The sequence below is a fragment of the Lasioglossum baleicum genome, chromosome 11 (genome assembly GCF_051020765.1).
Source record: "Lasioglossum baleicum chromosome 11, iyLasBale1, whole genome shotgun sequence".
Taxonomy (NCBI): domain Eukaryota; kingdom Metazoa; phylum Arthropoda; class Insecta; order Hymenoptera; family Halictidae; genus Lasioglossum; species Lasioglossum baleicum.
The window spans coordinates 16167108-16180131 of NC_134939.1; the positions used below are offsets into that span (position 1 = coordinate 16167108).

At 47.8% G+C, this 13024-nt stretch overlaps 1 protein-coding gene across 2 annotated transcripts in view; it reads right to left on the bottom strand.

Annotated features, from left to right (window-relative positions):
• The window catches only part of LOC143213615 (uncharacterized), a 36048-nt gene that overhangs the window by 8447 nt on the left and 14577 nt on the right, over positions 1-13024 (bottom strand). Inside the window, exon 2 of one of the 2 annotated variants that reach the window (XR_013010000.1) lies at positions 319-12648. The exons of the other annotated variant lie outside the window; for it this stretch is intronic. The gene's annotated coding sequence lies outside the window, so the exon portion shown is untranslated. The remainder of the gene's footprint in view (positions 1-318; positions 12649-13024) is intronic. 2 annotated transcript variants of the gene reach the window in all.

Sequence of the window (13024 nt, forward strand, 5' to 3'; positions counted from 1 at the left end):
GAAAGTGTTCTTTCCGCGGTATTATAGTACCGTAGGATCTCCGCCCCCGTGACTAGCTCCCTGCTAATGAAGCTCGTTCGAAACGCGACAGACGCAAGACAGGAGGAAGGAATCCACGACAATTTCGACGCGACCCGAAGCTTCAAAATGACGGATCGTCCCGCGGCTAGCGTGTGAGCGGCTCGGACACACCCACCTCGTCTTCCTTCGCGGTAAAGTAGTGTCGCACGCGAATACACACTAAATATACGTCCCGTAAATATAGACGATGTATTTACAAGAGGAACACGGGCTACCGTGTGCCGATATTAACCGTACCCGTCGGAAAAATCGCCCGTCTACGGCCCACCAACGTCGTGCCGGCATCTTCACCCTATCAACTGCCCAGACACCTCAAACCACCATACACATTGCGAGCTGATTTCTTAGCTGTTGATCATTTCGTCAAAGAAATTTAATAATACAAAAAATCTTTGGAATAATGACGTAATCCGGTAGAGGCAGGGTTTGCACCGTTCAAAAGGGGATCGAAGCTGATGCGTGCGAAGCTGGCCGATCGTGTGCGGCGGGATCGTTGTTTGGTGCGTGGCAAAGGCGTCGCCGATTGAAATTTGTCGCCGGCACGAACCGCGTTAACCCGCGAAGCTTCTGTTTCGCAGGCGGCGGCGAAAGAGGGGCGTCGGGGACAGAGAGAAGCGGAGAAGCGGTTCGCCACGCTAGCAGCGCCACTAAATTAGCTTAATGCGATGCATTTGATTAGATCGCTGCTCGCGGAGCAGCTCGTAGGAGGAAATACCGAAGGGAGGAGCGAGAGAAGGTGAGAGAGCGCAGGAGGGAGAGTGCTTTGCTCTTTCGAGTTGCGCGGGGTGGCCAGCCTCGTTTCATGGAATTGATTAGATTCAGTTATTAATATTCCTCTATCCCTCACTTCATTTCCGGCCCCGATTAACTCGGCGCTAACAGCGTGACGACGAGCAGAGACCACGCTGCAGAAGCGAAAACCTCTCTAACCTCCTCCTTCTCCTCCTCCATCTTCCTCTACCTCTCCACCTCATCCTCCTTCCCCACCTTCACCTCTTTCTACTCCTCCTCTTCTGGATCCAGCTCTGGCTTCTCTTTCTGCAATTACACCCACGCTTCCACCGTCTCTTGGACTCGTCTGTCTCTTTCGCCGCGAGTTTAGCCTTCGTGTATCGATGGCCACGATTACCCTTCCCTGTCGAGGATTATAAGATTGTTACCCTAATCCTTTTAGCCGCGCATACTTTCATCAAAACTGATCGCTTCATTTTGACCTCGAGTCAAGCTCTAAATTGGACTTCGAAATATGCTTCATTTGATTAAGAGAATCGATGTCCATTACCATCTGTCTCTCGAACACCCTCTTTTAAAAATACCACCGTCAGATCAACGTCCACGAGCACCTCTTCGGTCTACGCTTCTGAAAGGAGCATTCAGAAAAAATCAAAGCTGATCTCCGGCTTAGCAGCTAGCTATAAGGGGACGTTGCAGTTTCTTTCAGCAAAGGCTGAGCTTCCGAGGCTGTTCGATTCGTCGGTGGCGAAGCGTTTATTTTCGTTCTTCGGAGATACAAGTTTTTCGTGGTCGCCGGCGCGGCTCGTTTGTCTCGCGAGAGTTATCGGCTCGCATCGGCGTGCAAACGAACGTAAATCCGGCGACAGAGAGAAAGTAAGAGATAGAGAGAGAGAGAGAGAAAGGGCCCAGCGACGACGTGGCCCCTAATTTCGGGGATAAAGGCAGGGGAAAAATTGCGGGATCTATGCCCGGCGATGGACGCAAGTAATCGTCCCCACATTTCACCGCGGCTTTGCGCGTTATTTATGCGGTCAAGCAGTTATGCCACTTTACAGCGATCGTCCGAAATAAGGCAACCGCGAGTTTTAAGACTCGGCGCTCGGCCCGCTGAGTTATTGGCCGCGATGCTTCAACGGGGGTTGCTTTGCCGACTTGGATTTGTAACTGTTTTTCGGCAACATTCGGCCTCGCGGACACCATTAGTTTGTCCTTCGAGTATTGCAACGGCTCCTGTGTGCTCGCACCGTACTCTGTTAGTTATTCGACACTGGTATGCAAAGCCTATCTATTAGTATCCTTCTGTTTTATGCCCGCAGCTAACGGCTGTCATTCGTTATCTCCGCGCTCCGGTTGAATTCGCTGATTTTATTCGCGCGTAATTTAGTCCTATAGAGTGCGGCTCATCACTTCGTCGCTGTCGAGTAATCGGCGAGTGTTCGATCGTTAAAATGACAATTTTTTGGCGCATTTTCGTTTTTCTTTCGAAGTCGACTTTGCAGACGTCGAAATTAATGGATCTTATTGAATTCCAGTAAATCTTGTTTGCGGGTATTTGTTGTACTCTCGTGTAAACATTCCATCTATCAACTTAGATTATGTACAGATGAATTTTTGGTGAATGAAGGTAACAGAGAGTAGTTGACGAAGCTAACGTAGATTAATGCCGGCGAATCAGGGGGTGGCGCATTCGGGACGTCAGTCCACGTATCCGATCGCGACCCTACGGTGCGAACCGGTCCAGAAACCCCGGAACTCTCGAGATATTTGCGATGCCTGTGTCGCGTTCCGGGCTGCCGTTCCGATCGGCCACCTGTCCGGAGGAATTGCGGCGTTAACGAAGCTGTAATTGCCCGGGAGGAGCGTGGCCCCGGCAAACAAACGTAGCTAATTGACTCGGAAATAAACCGGAGTTGAAGTGTCACCGTTGTCCGGCCACGCGGCCACCGTCGCGTCGCGTCGCCCGCCTCCTTGTTCGTTCATACACGGTCGCCGGGCGGCAGCGGCCGCATACCGAAAACCAAGATTTTGACTAATGCCAAAGCGAACTGTCTTTGTGTCGGGGATGCCGGCCTCGTTTAACGCGTCCCTCCGGCTGCCAGCTCCCGCGGCACTAACCCCGCTTATTTCCATGGCGTGCCATCGTCTTAATATAGACTTGCGAATGCTATCAGATTCGGCCCTCCGCGAGACGTCCACCGTTCTTCTCTCCTTCGGCCGTCGCGTTTGATGGAACGGGACGCGCGTGTCGCGACGCTCTCGGTGAAACCGGCAGGAACGCCTACTCGCCGACACCAAATTGCCGGAGACTCCACCGACACCCTGTTTCGTAACCTTATTTTACCCACCGCGACCTAAATCGGCCCCTTTTCACTCGTTTCCCACGATCCTATCCCCGATTCCTCGAAAAACTTTCAACCCTTGTACCACTCCGTAATCTTATTTTTCAATATGAATTAAATTGACCTTTAAAAAAGCATCGAAGCAAATTAATCGCAAGCATCATTATGCTGGAAGTGCATCTTTGAAGAACCTTGAAGGCATAAAGGGTTAATTCATAGGCTTTTACCGACACTTCCTAGTAATCTCGCGTTATAGTCTTCTTGCGTTACTCGAGGCTGAATGATCGACTGTATTCTCCGAGTTCTTTAACAAATCTGCTCGATCTACTCTTCTTAAAGTACGGAATACACCCATACACAAAATAGCTAAGCACCAAAGAGAACAACTTTATCGGCGATTTTGGAGCGGTCCGAAAAAATAGCGTCGCGGATCGCAGACTCACCTGAACGACCGCAGGAGGGGGCGAGTGCTCGGCGGCCGGGAGTGGCGAATAATTCCAGCCAATTAACCCCGCGGATACAAAGAGGCCTGTAAAGAAAAGCGAGGCCGACCTTGACGCGTACAAATGCGCCGATGAATAACCAAGTCATTTTATTTAGAGAACCGATCCGTCTTTCCGCGGGAAGGAACGAATCGGGAGACGGAAACCAAGGGAAAAAGAAGCCGAGAACCTCTCTCTCGCAGCGCGCGGCGCGCCGCTCAGAATAGCAGCCTAGTCAGCGTGGTTTTTCGCTACTTCGCCGTCTTCTTCGCGGTCGGTCGATGTCTGAATATGCGACCAATTAATTCCATCCGTTTGATTCTTGGCCGAAGATCGTGCTGACCCCTAATCCTCAAATATATATCCCCTTGCGCGTATATCCGCCGGAGTCGGAGATTATCTTTTCATTCCGTATGGCACCTACGTGGCACCGGAGACGCACCGGGAATCCGCGACACAACCGAAAACGTTGACATCCGTCATTTGTAAGATATGATTCATTACAATGCCGAGTCTCTTTGCAACACGTGATTCAGAACTGTGCTCCTCCGTTCGTATATTTAACTACGAACGTCCCGCTGCGACTTCGTTTGCCCGCGTCTTCGTCAACCTTTGAAGACTCTGCTCATTAACCCTGGCGAGCTCCATCCACTAGCTAAATATTCGAAAAACTGTAGAATGGTCTCGACACAATATTATCAATAGACTGCGGATTTTATGCATTTATAACAAAAATTGGTACGTACAATTTAAAGCAGTCGACATATATTTAACAAATTTAAGAACATCAACCTATTAGTTTCACTTCGATAAAATCATTAAAACAAGAAAGAAATTTTTATGTAACCTCTATGTCTTGGAATCGACGTAGACATTTTTTATTTTGCATAAAGTTCCGCGGTCTAATTATCAGTCTAATTTTCAACATGTACAATCCCGGACATTTATTCAACGAGTACATGTATATATTTAATTTTTAATCAACCTGGAAGCTTGTATTCTTTAATTACCATTTTGTTGAAGATAAGTCCGGTGTATAGATGCAGAAATCCGCTGAATCGATTTTAAAATTACACGAAGGTCCACAGACCGCCAGCGAGGATCAACGTACGTTGATCGCGAGTGGAAACGGCGCTTTGATCTTCTTTTTCGAAGATGCTGAATAATGGTGGGCGAGTCTCGGTGTAACCCGAGCGCAGACGTAAAGAGGATGTTCGAGAGCATTGAAACGAAGATGGCGGGATACATTCCGATCGTGGGTGCACCGTCTTGCCGTGCCGTTGCGCTTTTGGCAGGAATTCAGCACGCTATTTTTTCCGCGTGCGGAGCACGGTTTCGCACAGGGGTCCCGCGCGCGTCACGTCCTCGATTCGTCGAAGAGATTCATGGCCGCCGATCTCCCGGCGACGATCGTCGAGATGTAGGTGACGGCTCGGCCGCGTTTCCGAGAGTTACGGAGACAACCGATCTGATTTAAAGCAAGCTTAACCGAGGAATAATGCAAGCCTTGCCAACCGGCTGTTTATATTTATCGGTCGAATGATGCGGAATTATGATCTTTTTTCGCAGCAGTCGTGCCAGTTTTTGCCGCAGCCCCTACGAAAACAATGCGTTTGATCGATTCCCGATCTCTCCAAGCTTCTGGACGCAATCATTATTTCATCGAGACATTTTTTCGTTGATTCATCCAATGATTTTACTAATTGATATTGTATTTAGTGATCGGATCGAACGAGCAGAGAGAAATAGCATCATTTTCGGCCGGGACCAATTCGTTTCGCTCTTTGTCTGCTATTCAGTGCTCTATCAAAGAACTCATGGACGTTTCCGCGACGTAGAAATCGTCACCTTCGAATTTGCCAGGCGAGAATCTGCGAAGTAATGGCCCCGCCGGTTTCATGGTGCTCGTAAACGTCCGAATAGATCAAACCTCGTAGGATACCGTGGCGCGAGCGCGTTGACTGGTCTCCTCGAGTGACTATTCATGAAATTCCTGTGGCCGGCGAAACTGCTAACGATACGAGCACGACAGACACAGCGAATCAAAAAAACGGCAAACTTTCATGGCGCGATCGTTATCCATCAACGCTGACTGCCACTCCTGTTAAATTAGTTGAATTTCGTTCATTCTACGCTGCGATACCAAGTTCCGGTTTAGAGCGAACATTCTCTGCTCTGGTTCCCATCGAACGACAATCTACAATTTCATTAATCATCTGTATTAAGGAAATTTCAACATATAATATTATTACAAAGTTATTCGGAAGTTGTCCGCGAAGATTTGTAAATTAATGGTGATGCATCTCCATTTTTCAATTGTTATTTCCTTAAATAAATTATTGATTGGACACTCGTGTTGAATGTCTCGACTCGCTTCAGCGCCAGATTTATGGGACACGTGCTATAAGTGCCTATTTCACATTACTATGTACGAATTGATTTTCCGGAGTTAATGCGTGTCGCAAAGCAGCCTAAAAATATTCGTCAGCATGATCGTCTTCCTCGCCGGCCCTCATGGTTTTCTTCGTTGTTCGCTGACGTCGCCAGCGTGGTCGACGATAAATATGCGTGTCTCTGTCGTGGCGAGGAGCGCGAGCGGGAACAGTTAAGATATGACGACACATAAAGTGTCGTGAATAAAGCAACGCGCGTCGTTGCACTTCGAGATTGCAGTTCGTTGCGTCGTCCCATCGAACGGATTCAGGGGCGGTTCTATCGGATCCGACGCCCACGGAACGCTGACGCAGAACCGCCCCAGAACCGAGTTCTATCGGTTATCGATTAGGGGGTGGCTACCCCGTGCGATTGAATGGCGACGCTATCGACTGCCCGTGCAACTTTCCCGAAAACAAGCTCATTTTTCATCCTCTGGTTTCTCCGGAAATTCTCCGTAACATGATCTCTATGTATACAGTATTCATACACTTTCCATTAACCCCCCTCCAATGAGCGATGAATCCTATTTTTAAGAAATCGATGATTTTCATCGAACGAAATGGAATTCGAGACACGCAACTCTAACCACAGGTGAAACACCGACTGCTCGTTACCGTCAGATATAAAAATATCATAATTATCTGACCGGCAAGGATAATAATAGGAATAGCAGAGAGTCGCGCGACTCGTCCCCCGCAGTTGCACTTTCGGAACAGAATAAAAAAGCGCATTCGACTGGATCCTCGTTGAATATTTCAGTGGTTCGCTCTATTTCGACTTCGTCGGTTCTTTTGGCAAGCGATCCCATAAATCGCGGTACACACGGCTTTTGACGCGTGGCAACGGCAGCGGTAGTTATTGTCCGAAATTGCAATGCACTTAATCCGGCCGGGGCCGTCACGTCGTCGTTAAATCGGCCGGAAAATAAATTACCGATTGCCTTGGCAATAATCCCGGTCGATTTTCAGGAAACCCGGCCGAAACCCGTTCCCCAAAGGCTTAATGCTCTCGGGGATCTCGCCGGTGGTAGGTTTTTTTGTTGTTGCCGCGAGGGACTTGGCGTTTAACGTCGCGTGACAATGTTGAGACGAAAGTGATAACCATAATTCTGTCAAACGCCGGCTGACCACAGGGTTCTATCTGGAAATACGATAATTGCAGAATCAAATTTGCCCCGCGGGCCTCTCCGCGCGCAGAAATAGACGCTGGCCGTGCCGCGGCGCGCAGCGTGCACCTTCGTCTCGCGATGCGACAAAAGGAGCACAAGGATCCACCGGAAGTGGAATTCCGATTCTCTTTCGCCAGCCACCTCTTTAATTATTCATCCCCCCCGATCGATTAATCAATCCCCTCCCTTCTACTCGTCTGCCATCTCGATTTTATATTCGCGCTTGAACGCGACGCCGATTCTTCGTCGATCTTTCTGCTGCATTCTGATGCATGCTTGTGGTATTTTAAGAAGCTGCTTTACTATCCTATAAAAATCATAAATAGACTTTTGCGCAAGATAAAAATTGTTTGCGTTAATTGCAAGACGCAGTTTGAATGCGAGATCGAGGTCGAGGATTTCAGCAACGCGTTCGTCGTATCGAATCGACCGACGAACGCGAGCCACGGCTCTCTGCATTTTTGAGGAAACGCAAATGGAATAAATGTTGACTGCGGTCCGATTAACGCGGTTTCATCGGGCCGAACGTGATCTATTTATAACCGAAGCCGATGCACGTAACCCGGGGGGTGGTTCTACACGGAGTTAATGCATCCTCTCGTTGCATCGGCGTTTCGGCCATAATGGATACGGCGTTTTTCTCTTTGTGCCAGATACATAATCCGCGGCCTCTGTCGAAGTTTCGTGGTAATGCCTTCGCGCCTTTGTCTCTGCCTCTTCAACGCTCTGCCGCGGAGAATTTTGGCACGACAAAGGCCTGGCCGTGTCTCCATTTTGGATCCGCAAGCCTGTCGTTTCTCTTTCTCTCTCTCTCTTTCTTTTTCTTTCTCTCTCTCTCTCCGTCCGAAGTAACACAGCAACACTTTCGTCGATCGGCCGTTTCTGTGTTTCGCCCACCTTCCGTGTCAATAAAACAACAAGAGTGTAATAAATGTTCGGTACATTGCGCGCGGACTGTTGTAAACTGGTGTCTACAAAGTTTCACCCGTGCGATGGCAGCAAATGAATCATTTTGTTGCCACGCTGCGCCGGTGACCATGACGAAGCCTGATTGCTTTGCATAAATCTCCATTATGTCTACGGTACCCGAAACCGCTGTCACTATTTACGAATTAATCCGCATTTAATCAGATGCACTTACGACTTTATGGTATTCCCGCGCAACTGATGATAATTCAACCTCTAGACACGCATTGCATCCTATTTTGTACACTAAAAATAGTCACTCTCGCACCGTGCGATCCCCGACTGAACTTTCGAAGAGGATCACATAGAATTAATCTCTTTAAGACTGACTTTTATTCGAAGCAGTCTGAACCCATTGCATAATCATGATTTTACAGGTTTATAGGGCCAGGGAGATCAATTCCAAAGCAATTCAATCCTGTCTTTGTTCATCGAAATAAGAAATGAAAATCAATTTTATTCTGCCCGCAATAAAAGCATAAAAGTAATGAAATAAAATAAATAGTTTGTTTGTTCAATTTTGGACGAGAGTAAGGAAATTCCGACTTGAATTACTTTCGGGGTTTATTATTTAGGGGATCGGTTCCGTGGCAAAAGGAAGTCATCAGTCGCCCGATGTTCGCGCAATCGCGTCGTCAAGGCGGAATGAAGTTCGGAAACGAACGCAGTCCATCAGTTACACGTAGGATTTTAATGTTTGCCCGTTCCAAATTGATGGGAGTAACATCTGCGCCGCGCTTTAAGTCAGCTAAGTCCTGCGCCGGCTACTCTTCTTCGGTTTGTTGTTTTAGCAGCCGGCTTCAGAGAGCGCGGCAAACATATCCGACAGAAGATGGAAGTAGTCCGGCGTTACGTATGCATTGTCGCGGGAGAACTGTGCAAACACCCAGCGGCGACAAAGGGATCCCCGCGAAAACTGTGTCCAATTTTTATCCGTGAAAATAAGTCCACCCATTGAACGGCCACCAACACTATAAAACACCAGCGCGAAATTCTATTTACCCCCTCGCGCTGAAACTTGCCAGCCTCTGACAACTTCATGCTCAGAGACATGCAAACAATCGCGAAGCAATCAAACGAGTGATATAAAGCAGTCGAACAATTTTGATTATTTATTTATGGAGCGGACGCTGACCAGCTTAAATTCTTTACAAATTGTTTCATTGATTTTTTATGCTATCAATGGAATTGTTTAATAATTTAAAGAGAAGGTGATCGACATTTCAAAAATGGAATGAAGAGGGGATTTTTGGTCGGAGGCAGTCCAAACATTCCGCAGACTGTAGTTAATAAGTTGTCCTCTCTTGACCCACAATTCCCGGGCTCTCGACGACCGTCAGTCGCCGTGAGTCAAAAGTTTGATCTTCTAGGTGGCGACGGACACATCGTTATGACAGACACTAGTCTGTCTGTCTCCGTGCAGAATTCTTTTTCTCGATTTTTCCCACGAAAATTATGACTCACGGCGTCATCGTCGTTGGTGGAGACGATCCGTTAACAAATCGTAAAATCCAAGTTACAGCGATTCATCCGATCCGAGCAGGATTCGTCACAAGTAAATCAATTTATTCCTGTTCGACTGAAATATAATATATGCTTGATATGAATAAAATCAAATAACTGTAGCCATTTCTCACTAGCTCGAGTTTACCATTTGAATTCTCAGCTATCTAAGTTCTATCTATTCCAACGCTCCCTCACTGTCAATTGCCTGTCAATTGAGCTTGCTTTGAAGCTAACCGAGAGCTGTCAGCTGTCACGTGCTTGATTTTTCCCGAAGCATGAGCAATTTCTCGTGGCTTAACGCTCCCTGTTCGAATTGGTGAACCGTGGTCTTGAGCGACTGGTTAGTTCGCGACTTCTATAGAGGCCGTGCATTCCAGGAATAGGCTGTCACGAGCGGTGCCAATGCAGCCACTAACCTATAACTTATTTCACGTATCGTTTGACGTGATGCATTCGATCCAATAATATCCGGCCCGGCATCGGGAACGACGTCGTCGGCGGGCCGCGACCGAGCAAATTCATAACGGCGCGGCGGCGGCGCACCGTGCGCGGCCATCGCTGGATCTTCCGCGAACCTAAAGACCCGCGCGGGACACGCGGATATTAATTGATCCCTAACCGTTCCACCCATCATGGCCAGCGACTTCCTCGATCATCGGGCTCGGAAAAAGATGATGTTTGTTGTTCCGCGAACGTCTTCCAGCCGTTCAACCGAACCGCGGATTTTGGCCCCGCGTTTAGCACCGTGTGACTCACGGAAATCGTCTGTGACGCTGCCTCTCTCGACAAGCTTCCTCGAACGGTTCCCCGTCACCAATTCCGCACGATTGATGCCGGATTGCTGTTCCACTGCCAACTGCTCGCATCTGGCCGACACAATTGTTTTTCGAGGCCTGAACTTCAATTTTTACCGGCTAGTTTCCGAACAGAATTTTTTCTGTCGACTCATTCAAACCTGTATAAAATTAATTTTCGCGTCCAACCCCCCCGTTCCAATATTATCTTTCATTAATGGCTCGAGGAAATAACTCCAATAAAATGCAAAAGAACCGACTCTTTCCCCTCCACTAGAATTGAAACGATTAAATCCGTTGACCTTAATTATGCAACATCCACTGAAATAATTTCCTCAAATATTCCCGGCGTAAATAAAAATTTAATATCGAGCATTTACGACGTTGTATATGCAGACCGCAGATTTTATGCATCAACGATTCATTAAGCTTGCTATTTATTCGTAACCCGATACGACACAGATTTCCTCGGCATCTCGGGACTACAAAAATCTGCAACTGCATCTGGAGCCGCACAGTCGTCTCGCAAACAAATCAATCTTGTGATCCTCTCGGCGACTAGAAGGTGTCTAAGTTCCACCTACTCGCGGGAGTGAATCTCGCGGAACGAGATCGCTAAAAATAAAGCTCCGTAAATCCGAAAATTCATTTCAAATCGCCTGGCGCCGTGAATAAATGTCCGCGGCGATAGCGCGTCCAATAAAAACCGGCTGGATAGACCGCTTATTTACGCGGGTAAATAAACAATCTGTCGACGTCGGTGGCCGATGGCCGGAGGGAACGTGATCGACGGACCGGGACCAAAGACACGACTCGGTTTGAAATAATTGAACTGGCTCACGAGGAAATTGAATTTCACGAGGGACGAGGCACGGAACAAGTCGTCTTGGCTCGGCGTCGCGACGCCGCGACCGATTCCCGATTAGAACGATCGACAGGTCAAAGCGGTGGAAATGGTGCAAACTTTCCTTTGCCGAGACGCTATTTTCGACACCCGACGACGGGTCACGGCCTGGTCCACGCTCACAAGTGGGCGTCGTATCGTTAGTGATAAATTAGAACGGATCACACACCTATCTCGAGAGTGCCCGGACCTTCCGGGTGCCGTTCGCCAAACGATCTCTACCTTTTTGGAGGAGATCCGCTAAAAATACCCGCGGGCATTGGAAACGACGCATCGGAATCATCGGGTGCCAATAATGGTCGGACAAAGCTGGACATAGCTGGACAAAAATCACATTATCGCAGAAGAGCGCGAAACATTTTGGGACTTCCTTCGAATGAAACGGTTGATAAGGATCAATAGCCATTTACTCGAGGAGGTGTTATAAAATGCTTCTACAGCAGATAGAAAATTGTGTTTCAAGCGTTTCCGAATGAACCTTGTTGAATATGATAATTCTAAGTATGTATTTATATATTTCACAGAAAAACCAATAATATCCACGTAAATAATTGAGTTCTGTATCATTATTTGTGAAGTATTATATTTTCTGTGCCAGCAAGTTGCTTTACCTTATATTATAGTAGTATTATTACTTATTGTAGTAGCTGATGTCAAGACGAATCCAATGACCTACTTAACTACGGCTTTAAGTCTTAAGATAATGTTAGAATAATTTTGTCCAGCTAGATTCGCGATCGACCCCGACTAGCGAATGTGCGCTGTCGAGAACTTTTATACTAATTCGAAGCAGAAAAATCCAGTAGTTCCATCGAGAATGAAATTTCCGCGGGCTTCTGGTTCGGTGTGTGTTGCCGCAGGGAAAAATGAAAAAGGTACGCGCGCGGCAATCCGAGGAGAAAGAAAACAATATTTAAGAGTCTCGTTCGCGGCGGACCCCGGCGTCCGAGGGGGATGTTGTAGGGATATTAGCGAGCAAAACAGAGGGTGAGAGAGAAAGAGAGAAAGAGAGTGGGAGTAAGAGAGAGACAGGGTGAGGGAAGGAGGTGCAGGGTCAGAGGAGAGGAAAGCCGGGCGAACCGGAGGGTGAAACGCGGCAGATTAATTTACGACGAAAGATAAGGAAGAGCGGTGGGGTCCTCTTCTTGTCCGACAGGATTCGATTGTGTCTCGGGCCGCGGCAATAAATGTATTTCAAAGCTCTCCGGGTTCTGGCGGCCACCTCCGCGCCTCCGCTCTGTAAAATATATCCATTGTTGTTATTCCAATTAGTCATCCGAGGAGACGCGGGGTCTCGTAAAGAATCGAATAATGTATGCGCCCGATATAAACGGTCCACGTTTATTTTTGGGTCCCGGCTGTCGGGAGGGGACGGGGATTCCTCGAGGAAAACGCAGGAAATAGAGTGGAAATCGAAGACGGCTCTTTCATGTAGGCGACGCGCGACAACAACCGCGACAGATTAAATCACCTTTCGGTTATTTTTGTGGCGAGATCGTTCCACCGGCTTCTGGATGTTGGTCTTGAATAATCCAGACTCGCGGTAAGCGACGACCTGAATTTTTATTCTCTTCTGATACCTTGTAATTGACGCAGACAATTTTTACGCGCAT